Source organism: Acomys minous (assembly GCF_964271855.1).
Source record: "Acomys minous genome assembly, chromosome: 7".
In the NCBI taxonomy this organism is placed as follows: domain Eukaryota; kingdom Metazoa; phylum Chordata; class Mammalia; order Rodentia; family Muridae; genus Acomys; species Acomys minous.
This window is the reverse complement of record NC_140488.1, coordinates 57948147-57963266: the sequence shown is the minus strand read 5'-3', so window position 1 is coordinate 57963266 and position 15120 is coordinate 57948147. Positions and strand designations below refer to the sequence as shown.

The window sequence follows — 15120 nt, the reverse complement described above, 5'->3', positions numbered from 1 at the left end:
CATTACAAGTGTTTATGTCAACCATAAATCATAATCACCCTTACTTACAGAATTTCCCAAAGCAAACCAATTGATTACTTACATTTTTGTTCCTATTTTCTGTCAAGACCTATATAAGTATTGATGGACATACATAGATGATTCCTAAATATTCTGCTGATTGAAGTAATAAAAGCTTTTAATATGTATATCTTTTTGGTATATGCAAAACATGAGCAATATCTAAACTTTGACAAATTTTTAAAGTATAAAATTATAATTACTATATAAGCCATCGCCTAAACCTAGTCTATTCCAAAATTTGTATGTATTTTCTCATTTTGTCAATATAATTAGGATCATGTAAGCAATAAAATTATGGATAATGTTTTTTGTTCTTATTGTTTAGAACTATACAGCAGGTAATTCTCTTACTACAAATAACCATCCAAATATATAATAATTACATGCTGTCCTCTAGAATTATTTGAAGCAGCTAGTGATAGTAAAGATTTTCTGGGGATGATAACACTTCTGTTGAACATTAATATTATGTGCTGTTATGTTACCATGGCAAGTGGCAGTCAAGAAAAGGAAAAACGCCAGAAAAATATTTCATATCTTCAAATAAACAAGGAAAATAGAAATTTCTTAGAAATACAGAGTACTTCAGAATTACGAGTGTGCAAGTTTGACAGTGCAAGGAGGACTAATTCTAGATTGACGGACAATAGCTAGAGTATGAAGAGAATAGGTACACCTTATTAGACTTAATACTGTACTCAATTTCATAAATGTCTTGAAAGATTTTGCATCTAGGCAAAGACTTTTAAGTTTATCATTAAGGCAATTAGAGTTGGAATACAGTATCCAATAAATGATTTTAAACTTACCAATTTACATACTAGGATAAGACTTTTGAGTTTATCATTAAGGCAATTAGGGTGGGAATAGAGTACTTAATAAGTGACTGACCAGTTTCATGCCTAAAGTTAAGAGGACATGTTGCTCTATAGGAGGACCCAGATTCAATTACCAGAACCCACAAGGGTAACTTACAACTATCTATAATTTCAAGTATAGAGTACTTGGTATACTTTTCTGACTTCTACAGGATGCACATACATGTGTATAAGTAAAACACATATGCACAATTTTAAATATAAAAAAATCTACCTGATAAATTTACATATGATAATTATGTAATCTAGAACACTTTTCTTTTTAACTTTTTAAAAATTGGTAATATTTAGTAAAATTAGTAGGATAATATTGTAATGAGTTAGTGGCTATTAGTCCAAATACTTTCATGAGAGATTAAGAGACCTACTTAAGTATGGAGAAAAATATACAAAAACAAGGTAAGAGAAATTCCTTTCTAAAAAAATCTTTGAGCAACAAACCATTTGTAAGCTGTCTAACAAACATCAAAAAGAACAGAAAGGATAGAGGACGGAACTGAAAAGAAGTTTGTTTAAAAAGCAACATTCAGATGTTACTCTGTAGAATGGTTTCTGGAACACTCTTATGACAGCTTTGGAGGGAAACCTATAAAGACTTTTAGAGTGATATTACTCTGAAGTGCAATAGGATTTCAAGGCAAAGATGATATGTTTTGCTTTGTGCAAATTATAATTGTTTTTTTTTAATTTATTTTTTTCCTTTATTAATTTATTCTTGTTACATCTCAATGGTTATCCCATCCCTTGTATCCTCCCATTCTTCCCTCCCTCCCACTTTCCCCTTATTCCCCTCCCCTATGACTGTTCCTGAGGGGGATTACCTCCCCCTGTATATTCTCATAGGGTATCATGCATACATTACAATAAACTATAAAAAAGCACACAGTAACATTAAAAAATAAAATACAAAACCCACATATTACCTATCTATAGCTTATACGAAGATCTACATTATTTTCTTTTCCCCATTACTGTATGAAAAATGGATAATATTTTTAAACTCTCATGAATATATATATATTCTCCTTAATAAGTGGACTAAATTTGGATGTTATTACTATTTAAATTCCCAAGTAAGCCAGGTATGTGAATGAAAGACTTTAAGAATAAGTTGGAGGAATAAATAAACAAAATCTGTGTTCAAGAATATTAGTATTGTGGAATCTACATGGAAGAATACCATACCATAAAATTTTTTGATAACTGCAGATGGCATGGTAAAAATAGGAGTCATTCTTTCACATAAAGGAACATAATGTTTTCCTGAAGGCAAAGATTTAAAGGTGTCAATTTCTGTATACCAGCAGCCAGATAAAAGTTCTATTGGAAATTGCTTGTGAGATTTGTTATTTCTTAGGTCACTAGTGAAATTTCCAGAAGCAACTTTAGTGAACTGATTATGGAAGACAATTTATTATCATGATCTTAATGGTCAGTAACATCATAATAGCAGACATTTTGTTTTGAGGGACTCCAGTAAAAATTTTAATAGAGAACACTTGTTATTAAACTCAGGTTTAGTAAACATTCATGAAAAACTGTAGCTTTAAATGTCCTATCATTTTTCAGTTTTATAACTTACTTTTAAGTGGAGTCAAAACTTTGCTCAATATGGAAATTATTACAAGGTTTAAATAAACCATTAAAGAGCCTCTGACAAGAGAAATCTGTTTAATGCTACTTTTCTGTGATAATGGAATGAAAACAGTAATAGCAATTATCCTGAATAAATTATAGATTTTTCTTTTCCGTAGTGTCTAATTTCCTAGAATATGGTTCCTAATTTTAATGGAAGTTTCTGGTTTCTTTAAGACATGTGGTGTTTTGTTGGGAGTTGTCTTGTGAGAGGGCAAGTGATATTTTTCTGGAAGCTGTCTTGTGAGAAATCATGTTTTGTTGGAAGTAGACAGTGGAGGGGGCCCATGATGTTGGAAGGAGTAAATTGAAGCCCAGGGACAGCGCGGCCATGCTTTTACATTGCTATGCCAACAGGCTATGCTTCTCTGGTCTTCTCGGTCTTTGCTTCTCAGAGAGAAATATTCCAGAGAATTATTCTGGTAATTGCGTTGATACTGGGCACTTCTGCTGACTCTGTCAATTCAGCAGAGCCTTACTATGTCTGCTGGATCATGCTGCTACAGATTGCTATTGTTGTTTGGTGTGGACTGCTGATATCCAGACAATGCACAATGAAATTGGTCCAAGGAACAACATCTAAACAGGTCCACAACCCTCTTTTTCCTATTAACATTATTTCTCCCCTTATTCTCTTAGATTTTTTTTAAAAACCTTCTTTATATAGGATTCTGAAACAGTTCAAACTCACTTCTAACCCACAAGCCAGAGGAAGGGGACCAACATGAGAATTATTTTATGAAGGCTTTAGTAACAGAAAAAAAGAAATTAATAAATTTATTCATTTTTAAAATATATTGATAGAAAACCAGGGATATTATTTTCAGAAAAACTTGGAAATCTCAGATATAGGTCTCATATAAACTTCTTAGCATTTTTAGTGTCACAAAGATGTTAAACCACAAAGAGATGTGGTTAATTAACTAGGTTAATTTTTGTACCTGAGATTAAAATGTGTGACAAAAAGCAAAATAAGGGTAGAAAGTGTTTATTTGGCTTACAATTCTGGGTGACAGCCCATCATTGAAGAGAAATGAGGGCAGGAACTCAAGCAAAGAGACTCATCACATCAACAGTCAAGAAAGAAAATGAATGCCTCCGGACTATCTGTTTGTCACTTATTCTTCTTACATCCAGCTTTATCCTGACCTATATAACTCAGGACCCTTATACAGAGAATTCTTCTGTCAACCATGAGCTATTCTTCCTATATCAATTAACAAGACAATCCCCTAAAGCCATCCCCACTATCCAATTTGATGCAGATAATTCCTCAACTGAGGCTCTCATCTCAGGTGATTCTAGGCTGTAGCACATTGACATTTAAAACTAACAATCATAGAAATAAATGGTTGTTAAGCAGACTAAAGATGGTCCAAGATCATTTGGCTCTGGGCTTATAACATTCCAATCTTTCCGAATCTTTGAAATTCTAATCAGTCAATTAGCATTTATAGTCACAGCTTCTTTCCAGGAATTCCATTTCACAAAGGCTTGATATTGCTTAAGTATTTTTCCCTGTTATATCTTACTTTTTAGATTAGCCACATTATTTATTAAAGAATACAGAAAAGCAATTTTATGATATGTTGACGTACAAATGTGATGACTGTTCTTGGTTGTCAAATTGACTACATCTAGAATTAACTAAAATGTAAATTGAATGGGAATACTTTTAAGGATTTTCATTAATTAAATAATTAACATGAGGAGATGCTTTTTTTTAATCTGGGTCACAACTTCTACAGGGAGCCTATATAAAGGGCATGGAAGAAGAAAGTTTTCCCTTTTGTCTTCTTTTTCTCCCTCTCAATGGTATTTATTCCCTTCACTAGCAATGGAGCCTAGTTCTTCAGGATTCTAGTGTGTACTGAAGACCAGCTGAGATATTTAGCCTCTTAAAATGGAAAACTACTACATTCTTGGGCCTTCTACACATAGGTAGCCATATCTGACTAGCTAGACCACAGACTGTAAACCACTCTATAAATTCCATTTATGCATACATATATACATAAACATGTATGTGTATATTAGCACGCTCATATGCACACACACACACACACACACACACACACACACATTTATTAGGGTTGGAGATTCTGTAGCTCGGTGAGATGAATAGCATCAGGCCCCTAAGTAGCAGGAGCCAAGTGTCAGCACTGAGTTGCCAAAGACATGGAGATCAATGTTATCATACTGAGCACTATAGGCAATGCAATCTCTATAATGGCCAGACCCATAATGCGAAGCACAGACAATACAGTTTTTTGATAGGATGACTCAACTCATATAGATATTTGGTATTGGCTTGTAAATAATGGTGTTTCCAGGCACGAAATAGGTACGTTTACTGATTTTTGTTGATCTATGTGTGACCAGAAAAATTCTCAAACATGTGAGAAAAGTTTCATTGAGTCATGTCTAAAAGTAATCTCAGCTTGTGAAGCCAGTTTCTAGGTTTGAGCAAGTGTGTAGACTCAAAACACTTTGAATTAAGAGACAGCCAGAGCCCTCTGATGAAAGACTTACTAAAATACCTAACATCTTTTACTGTTACCTTTTCTCCAATTGTTCCCAAGAGATGCCTACAGACTTTTGCAAGGGAAACTGTACACAAGGGGAAAAGAAACAATGAATTCTTCCTAGGTCTGTTAGATACTGGTACAGAATTAACACTAATTCCATGAGACCCCCCCAAAAGCATTGTGCCCCCCAAGTTAAAGTAAGGACTTAGGAAGGTCAAGCGATTAATATAGTTTTGGATGATTTCTGATGTACAGTAGGTCTAGTGGGTCATCAAATTCATTCTGTAGTTCTTTATCCAGTTTTAAAATGAAGAGCTGGTACAAATATACATAGAAGTTGGAAGAATTCTCCCACTTATCACTTGACCTGTGGTGTGAGGGCCATTATGAATGTAAGGCCAAAGAGAATACATTTGATTTGCCTCTACCATGGAAAATAACAAATCAAAGACAGCATCACATACTAGTAAGAACTGCAGAAATTAGTGCCACCAATAAGAACTTGAAAGATGCAAGGGTTGTGGTCCCCACCACATCTCTAAGTATTCGCTCCTGCCATTGTAAGAAATATTTGGATCACGGAGAATGACAGTTGCAGCTACTGTGCCAGATGTGGTATCCTTAATTTAGCAGATTGGCATATCTCCTTGTACATCGTATAAAGCTATTAATCTAGGAAATGTTTCTTTCTTGGTACCTCTCCATAATGACTACCAAAAGCATTTCTTTTTCATTTGGAAGGCCAGAATTATACCTATAAATGTGGTTCTCCTCTTCCCTGAGGGGCTGTTGGCCACAAGACCACCTAGGCAAGAGGAAAAGAAGATGAGACACAGACCCTGGCAGGCCATAAGAAGGATGGAGATTGAACACTCCTAGAACCACTTCAGGAAATAATTCCACTTTAATCAGAGATAACAAAAGCTATATACCCCTTGGCGAGTGGCTACAGCACTTCCCACATAGACATTCATAATTGGTTGGAACCAGTTACTTTATGGATGCTTGTTTTGCATTTGGCAACATGCAAATGAATGAGAACACAATATTAATTATCCTATAGGTGCAGGGAGGGGAGAGCTAGCAGGGAGCTTTGTCAAGGGCCATATATGAAATGAGGTTAGGAGCATCTATGTCTAAAGACATTCTCCATGTAGAGTAAGGCAGAGAGCCAGAAGTTCTGAAGGGGAGAGGGAGTCCTGTACCTAATACTGAGCTAAGTTTAGAGTGGCTATTTAGACTAGGAGGACTGCAACCTCAAACAGCAGGGTTATCCAACATCTCCTCCTGTTTTTTTTTTTTAAATGGGTAAGTGTCATCATGAACTTTAAGAAATCTCTCATGTATTTCAAAGTGATCTAGGGTCTGTTAAAGTCCATTGGCCTGATTGGTACTGATTCTAGCAATGGTGATAATCTGTATACAGAGGAACTGTATGGGGCAAGGGCCAATCTTCAAAAAAAGACAATACAAATACAGGGCTAATTAGGGGTAAAAGCTGTGAAAACAATGGATTTTGAACCAACATCATTGCTCAGCGGGTTGAAATTTCAATACTAGTATGTTCAGAGTTTTTGAGGGTGTTAACAGTGGTTTAGAAAACATTTGATACATTTACATAAAAGTAACATTCCTTTCCCAATATCATGCAAATCCCCAGGATCAGCAGCCATTAAGTTTAGTGTTCTTTTGTTTTGGAGCATTATCACAGCAAAAGAGTTCATCTGTCATTGGAGAAACTCAGGGCTGACATCTGTAGATGTTATTGTCTGCTTGAGCTTGTTTCAGAAGTGTGTGTCTGGTCCATGGAGTCTGTTGTTGTCTAGGCATATCCAAGGGGATCACAGGTTCAGGGAGGGATATTTTTGTCTCTGTCTGGTTTGTAGCAGTTTCCTCTTCCTCACAGAGATAGACCTGTGAAATAATCACAAAGGTGCAAAGATCCCTGGTGGAGGGTGTGTCTAAGAAAGAAAGTTCACAAGTTGAGCTGGTAACATTTTGATAGACAGCACATAAATGGTCCCTTGGTTTAGGTGTAGAAGAGAATTAGAGGGGTAGGATGGACATTTGATTGAAAAGGGAAATGTCTAGCAAGTGAAAACTAGTGAGATTTTTTTTTGTGGGCACTGCAGAAATCTGGGGGAAGGTGTTAGAGGAATCTCAATCCTGGCCCAGCTTCCTTTATCATTTATTCCACCTGTTTAAAAGAGTTGAAGCATCAAATATCATGCTAATTGTGTGACCTGTATAAATTTTTTTGTATGTGTTGGCAACCTTTTTGAAATGGAAACATTAGAAATCAAGTTTCTGAGGATAATCCTGTTTTCATGAAGGAAATATATCAATTTGGAGATTGTTACCTAGTAAGATGTTCTTGATATCCTTTGTTTTTTTCCTGTAAGACAATATTATTATGAGTTAACAGAGGCTTGGCTCCTGGTAAAAGCTGTGGAGAGATACTGAAGCATTACTGTTAAGGATAGCCATGGTGGAATGGCAGATGAGAAAGCTTGATACGTGATTTCATTTAGAAAAATTAGGAGGTTTGAAGGCAGCTGAGTTATTTCTTGGGGAAATTTCCTTTTCAGTTTCTTATCTTTTCATAATTAAAACATTTTGAATTAAGCTGTGTGTCCTGTAACTGTAAACGCTTGGGACAGGGAGGAGGCCTCATAAGAGATGCTCCCATTATCATTGGTTATAATGCATTTGTCATCATGTTCGTGTTTTAGTCCCTGACATTTTTGCCTGTGTTCTGAGGTCATTCTTCCCAGATAAGATTGTTTAGGAACGCTACTTTTGCAGCAGGGTCTGTTATCTTTTGGTCTAAACTGGCTTGTATCTTTAGTATAAATTGTGGGAGAGTTTCAGTTGGTTTTGTTTTAAGAGGCCTCTCTCAAGTTGCTGTGGACAAGGGAGTTAGGTGGTCTGAGGCCTGAAGTGTAACACAACAGACAGCAGGGAGTAAAGCCTCCTGAATTCCTGTGGGGAAATTTCTTTGGCCAGACACTTGTTGGTAAGTACGTAATTCCAGTTTATTGGTTGAGCGGGGGTGGAGGTAGGGCATTGCCCTTGCTGTAATCCTACCTGTTGATTATATATTTTAATTTTTGTATCTTGCATTTTGGTATTCATCTCTAAATAGGGCCTCTCATTGTATAAACAGAGGTGGGGAAGGAAGATCCTCATAACTCATTCTAGGCTTGGTGAGTTAAAAGGTTTATATTAAAATCATTATAAAATAGATTTGGTCCATGGGGCATGAATTCCATCCTCTTGAACAGCGTGGCGTAGCTCTTTTAATTCTGCTGTAGAAGAGGTACCAGGCTAGTGTTTATTGTCTTGTTAAACATAAATTAACAGGAGAAATTCCTATGGATGGAGGTCCCAAGGCTCCTGGCAATTGGGACAGTGGTGGCTGGGGATGATTATCCATAGATTAGAAAGCTGTTTTATGGCTGTGGGTGTAAGTGCCATAGGCAGAGGTGGGGGAGGTGGGAGAGGGCTTATTTGAGTCTTATTTCCTGGGTCTTTACCTTCTGCATCCAATGAAGAGTTAGACTCTTTGTTCTCTGTGGCTAGTGAAGGCACATAAGGCAGGAGAGGAGTAGAGAGAGGGGTGTGTTGTGGGCTATGAAGTAACTTTTGTTTAATTAAATCAATTGGTTTATTTAAGAGCATCAGGTATTTTTTTTTTAAAGTAACTAGGTCAGCTACTGGATGATTTTTGTGGTCTTCCTTCTCATTTGAGTCCTGTCCTTCATTTTATAGTGTCTTTCCCTCCGATGGTATAGTACCCAGATTGCCCATATGGCTAGAACCCCAAAAGGACAACCAAGACTCGATACCAATGCAACACACACAGGGTCCTATATTACGGATTTGAACTTGGAACATCCCTCCTGATGCAATAGGATAGAGAGTGGCAGAGAGCTTCAAGGACAATGGGTTTATAACAAGAGAAACCAAAAACCAGGTTGTGGGTCACAGGGATGTCGACCTTTAGGCAGGTTGTGTGGAGACTGAATCTCAAGGGGAAGTTGTGGGTCACAGGAATTTCAATCTTCAGGCAGGTTGGGTGGAAGCTGGATCTCAAGGGGAAGTGTCATATCTCAGGGGAACATTGGATGTATCTAATCGCTCCAGTGGAGTATCTGGAGACTGCTGGCAGGGACAGTTTACAGCAGTACCTGGTCACTCCTGGAATGCAGGGAGAATTAAGCATCACCTAGAGGACAAGTTCTCACAGAACATATAGACCATGGTATTAGTTACAGAACATACAGAATGTGGCATTAGTTTGATTCTTGCAATGAATCATTCTGAGGTTTGGGGTGGTTTTGTTATGCATTGTTCAATAATAGCTATTACTGGGAGAAAGGAGAGAGGTGAATTATAGCCTTTCTTGGGCCTCTCTTTTACAAGCAAGGTAGGGGGGCAGGTTTTGAAACATCTGGGTCTGAAATATCTGCTGATAGGACCCAAGGTGCAAATTGAAGCACCTCATTCCATAATTCTAAGCAGTCTTTTTGGGAGATTTTAAGTCCTCTAGATTTAAGTAAAGATCTGTTGGAGCAAATTTGGAGATATATTTGGTATGAGGTTGAGTTTTCCATAGTTATAAAGGAAGGAAGGTGCTCTTAGAGATTTTTAAGGTCTCTGAGGGCAAGTTTAAATTTTCCTGGGGCAATCAGCTCTGGAGAGTGAATAGCCCTAAGGAACATAAGTTTGTATAACAAAGAAAGTTACCAGTACTCAGGTTGGTAAGGCCAGGCAGAGTTTCTCTACCCCTTGCCTATAGGGAGTGTTATCGCAGACTGTTAGCAGAGCCTGGAGCTTGGCTGCCTACAGTGTGGTGGTGGGTTTTCAGACTTTTTCTTTTAAGTAGGAAGATGCTTTTTTTTTGTTTTGTTTTGTTTTGTTTTTATTTAATTAATTTATTCAGATTACAACTAAATTGTTATCCCATCACTTGTCCTATTCCTCCCTCCCTCTTTCACTCTCTTCCCCTCCACTAGGTCTATGACAGAGGGGGACCACCTCTCCCCACTATATGGTCATAGGCTCTCAAGTCTCATCTTGGTCGCCTGCTTATTCTTACTTTGAGTGTCATGAGGCCTCCCCACCAAGGGGAGATGGTCAAATATTAATACAGGGTCTGAGCTGGAGAGTTTTCTACCTATTGTCCTCTGTAGTTGGGAAAGCAGGTAGCAGGGTTTACAGACTCAATATACAGTCTAGAGTCAGACTACCCTTCTTGGAAGTGGGTGCTTACATTTGTTGGTATAGATCTGAGCCCCAAGTAGGGTGCCAGCTGTGGTTCTTTTCACTGTGGAGTTGTTGGCTACCAGCCCACCTAGGTAAGAGGAGAGGAAGATAAGACACAGGGTCTGTCAGGCTATCAGCAAGACTGAATACTCCAGGAACCACTTCAGAAGATAATTCAACTTTAATCAAGGAAAACAAAGGCTATATACCTACCCTTTGGGGAGTGGATGGGGGCCTTTCAGGATAGACATTCATAATAGTTTTGAACCAGGCACTTTAAAGATGCTTATTCTGCATTTGGCAGCATGCTCCTATCATATGAACAGGAACATAGTACTGAATTATCCTATAGCCAAAGGGAGCAGAGAGCTAGCAAGGAAATGTGTCAAAGACCACACATCAAGTGCAGTTAGGGGTATCTACTCTCTAGATGGAGTCAGGCAGAGAGCCAGAGGCCCTGCTGATGAGAGGGAGTCTTACACCTAATACTGAGCTCAGAGTGGCTATCCAAACCAGGACTGCCACCTGAAACAGTAAGATTCTTCCAATATATACAGTATTACTTCAAGGATGTATTAACTTTATAGCCCTATGTCATAAATCAGTTAGAAAAGGGAGTACTTCTGAAAGAAGACACAAGAATCAATTCATTGAACTTGGAACTCAGACTTGCCCCTGGCCACTCTTGGCTTCTGAATCATTCAAACTGGTGCTTCTAAACTGTACTAATATCGCCACACTTTAATACAGTTCCTCATGTTGTGATGAATTCAAACATAATTTTTTCCATTGTCACTTTGTATCTGTAATTTTGCTACTGTTATGAATCATAATGTAAATACTTTTGGAGACAGAGGTTTTCCTAAGTGTCAAAACCTGCTCTTTGTAACATAGCTGAAGCCATTTTGTATCCATGTTTGTTCATAAGGTGAAATTAAGTTAACATATTTTTAACTCTGATTCCTAAAAGTAGTTATTCATGGCTGATACTAGTAAATGCTGCCAGGGTGTCAAGTTAAACTACACTAATAGATGCTGCCAAAGGGTCAAGTTAACCTTATATTTTATTATAATTCAATGGAGCCATAATTCATGCTCTATTATCTCCACACTTGGCTACATTCTGGTTGTACTCTATTATCTCTACACTTGTCTGTACTCTTCGAAGACCTTAAGTACCACCTAACTTGCCTCACTTGGGAACAGTCAACCAAAAAGATAGCTGATAATACTTTGTTTAACTGGCCAAAATATATTACAGTGTATTACTGTCCTCCCTCTTTTCTTCTGTACTTTGTTTTCCTATAAGAAATCAACTGCCCTAAGAACAGGTTGATGTCACATATTGGCTCCTGACTCCACTGTGTCCCTGATCATGGTCAATCTAGGGGAGTTGCTTTGACAAACCATCTAAATATAACAAAAAATGGTGTCTCACTGGTTTGTGTGGCTATTCTTGGACTACAGCAAAAGGAGTTACAACCCATACAAGTTGAGAAAGACTGCTTTAAGCTTACAGATTAAGAAAAATTAAGTGTTAGCAGGGTTGACAGACCTAGGTTACCAAAGGGAAATTGGATTGCTTGTCCATTATGTAGGTAGGAAACATTATGTGTGGACTTCAGAAAGTCCTTTAAACATCTCTTGATGCTACCATGTCCTAGAAAAAAAAGTGAGTCAGAAACTTCAACACAATTTAGGCCAAATTACAAAGGAAAACCTTTGGGAATGAAGTTATGAGTCACTCCTCTAAGAAAAGAATCAAGTACTGATGAGGTACTTCCTGATTGCAGAGAAAATATAGAACAGGTTATAGAGGAAGATAGTTCCAAATACCAGCTTAAGACATGTGACCAGTTGCAAAATGAAGAATATTTTGACATAAATGTTTTTGTCACATTTTGTTAAGAATGTGTTTGTATAGATATTTGTATTTGCTTTCTTTATCAGGTACTATAACATCAATTGAGAGGATAGCAGTGGTTATCATGTTTAAGTTGAGAGGAGTGTTCTTCAACAGACATTGCCACCTGTTCTAATATTTAAAAAAGATTTGTGTTTTTTCCATAGGATAGTACTATCATATTATGCATTATTATAACCTAGATAAATGTATGCATCTGTTGTTATACAAAGTATAGTTACAGCATGTTAGATATGGACCAGGCTAAATATATAACATTTGTAGCTAGCTATATGTGGGACAGTGATGTAATGTTAAGTATAATTTTGACCTGGCTATTGTTTCCATTTAGAAATTAAGTACAATTTTCTGTCAAGATGAAAAAAGACAGATTTGTGATCGATATTCCTAGTTGTCAACTAGACTGTATCTGGGATTAACCAAAACCCAAGCAGCTGGATACAACTGTGAGGGATTTTCTTAATTAAATCATTTGAAAAGAGAAGACCTACCCTAAATCCTGATGTTTTGAGTTTTGTAGATCCATCTTAAATTTGGGCCAGTTGCAGTCTATTTAAAGGACATGGAAGAAGCCAGACTTTGTTCTTGTCCTTTTATTGGCATTATGGTCTAATTCTTTGGGAGTCTCAAATATGCTAAAAACTGAAGAGGACAAATTTTTACATGCTAGCCCAACTCCATGACAGGCTTCAGTTTTCCACTTTGCCTGACTAGGCCCTAGTTTCCATTTTTCAGAAATTAGAAAAGATGGTAAAATATTTGTTCATGTATGAAGATATTAATTAAACACAGAGGTTTAGAAAATATGTACCTATGTGAGTTAATGTTCATGTCCTCTTATTTCTACAGAAAAGTACCCAAGAGAACTATACAAGCAATTATTCAAATATAAATATATAAAATATATTACTCACTTTTCATCTCTTCAATCTAGTCCTTGTTCCTTTGTTGTCTTTAACCTCAAATTCATGTATTAATGAAGCATTAATACATATAAAGTATACTACAAACTCTGAAAAGAGGTAAATGACAGAAGTCTCGTAATTCTTTAATGATTCCTGAATTAACAAACATTTACTTATTTTCTTTTTTTCCCTAACTTTCAACAGCATACAATGAACAGTGCATTTGGGGATTTTTATTTACTTTTATTTTTCATGTATGTGGTTTATTTTAACTTCCAAAAACTGTTCTTAACCAGACAGTGGTGATGCATGCCTCTAATCCCAGCAGAAGCTAGCAAATTTCTGAGTCTACAAAGTTATTTCCCATACAGAATAGGCTATGCAGAGAAACCCTGTCATAAAAAAAAAAAGAGGAAAAGAATGAAAAACAACACCACCAGCCCACTATTAACAAGACTTTGCCACTCACACTGAGGTAAAGGACAGGTTGCCAATGAAGTGGCTCTTCAATTCCCATTAGCACTGCATGCACTCCTACTTCTGTGTCCAGGTAGTCAGCTTCATTAAATTAGGTCAGAGGGTTGGCAGCAGAGCTCACAAATACTGAAGAATTCACACAACAAGAAGGCTTCCTGTGCTCATTCAGAAGGGTCATATCCATTCCATAGGAACTATTTATTTTGGAACTTTGAACCACAAATAAGTATAGTTTATGTTTCAGCCTGTTTCAAAGTTAAATGTTTATTGTTCAAGGAAATCATTTAAATAGTTTCTGATCAGAACAAGAGACAGAAACTAGTCAGGAATTTGTATGACTGTGACCTACCTAGAAAATGGCCAATTCTGAATTTGATCCTCTCCTGGAAACTAGAAATGTCTATAGATTTCTTGACAGCACTGTCCCTGCCAGAGACAAGAAATGACAGAAATATTTGAAGGACTTTGATTGGTATATTGTTTTCTTGTTATCTTTGTCAGGCACAGGTGCCTAAAAATTCTATGAGGGTGTGGCCAAAACACCAGTATACACACATAGACACACACACACACACACACACACACACACACACAGAGAGAGAGAGAGAGAGAGAGAGAGAGAGAGAGAGAGAGAGAGAGAGAGAGAGCGCAAATCATCAACTCAGTTTTTGCCAAAAGTTCTAATGGCAAACCAGTAACTGACACAGCTTGATGTCCACCCCAAGGGAGAGAGTCAACCACTGTCACTATTAAGGATACTCTGCTATGCTTGCAGACAGTGAATACACATAACTGTATTCTGAGAGGCTTTGTGTCGCAGCTGATGCAGAGACCCAAGGCCAAGCAAGAGTGGGAGGAAGGATAGAGGGAGGCAGAGATGTCAAAGATACCACAAAAAGACTTATAGATTAATATGACCTGGGCCCTCCAACCAAAGAGCTTGCATGGGCAGAACCTAGACGTCCTATACATATGTAGCAAACTGCATCATGGTAATCATGTGGGTCCCCTAATACGAGGAGTTGAGACTATCTTTGTATCTATTACATACTGCTTGATCACTTTTCCCTAGCTGGGCTGCCTTGTCACTGTTCAGTGAAAGAGGATTTGCTTAGTTCTGCAGTGACTTGAGATACTGGGTGGATTGGTACAAGCTGGGGACCTCCCTTTCTCTGGAAGGAAGAAGACTGGGGAAATGGTAGGAGGGGGTGGGACTTGGAACTGGGAGGAGAGGAGAGATGGGGCTGAGCTTGGGATGTAAAGTGATGAAATACATAAATAAATGGAGAAAAGAAAAAATAAACATCAAAATAAATTTAAAATTTGCTAAGCACAATGTTTCTTATTTATATTTTATTAATTTATTCATATTACATCTCAATTGTTATCCCATCCCTTGTATCCCCCTATTCCTCCCTCCCTCCCATTTTCCTCTTACGCCT

The 15120-nt window shown here is 37.3% G+C and overlaps 1 protein-coding gene across 1 annotated transcript in view; it reads right to left on the bottom strand.

Annotated features, from left to right (window-relative positions):
* Positions 1-15120, bottom strand: part of LOC311601189 (uncharacterized protein) — a gene marked incomplete at its 5' end in the record, with an annotated part of 168492 nt that overhangs the window by 14917 nt on the left and 138455 nt on the right. The gene's annotated exons all lie outside the window — the stretch shown is intronic.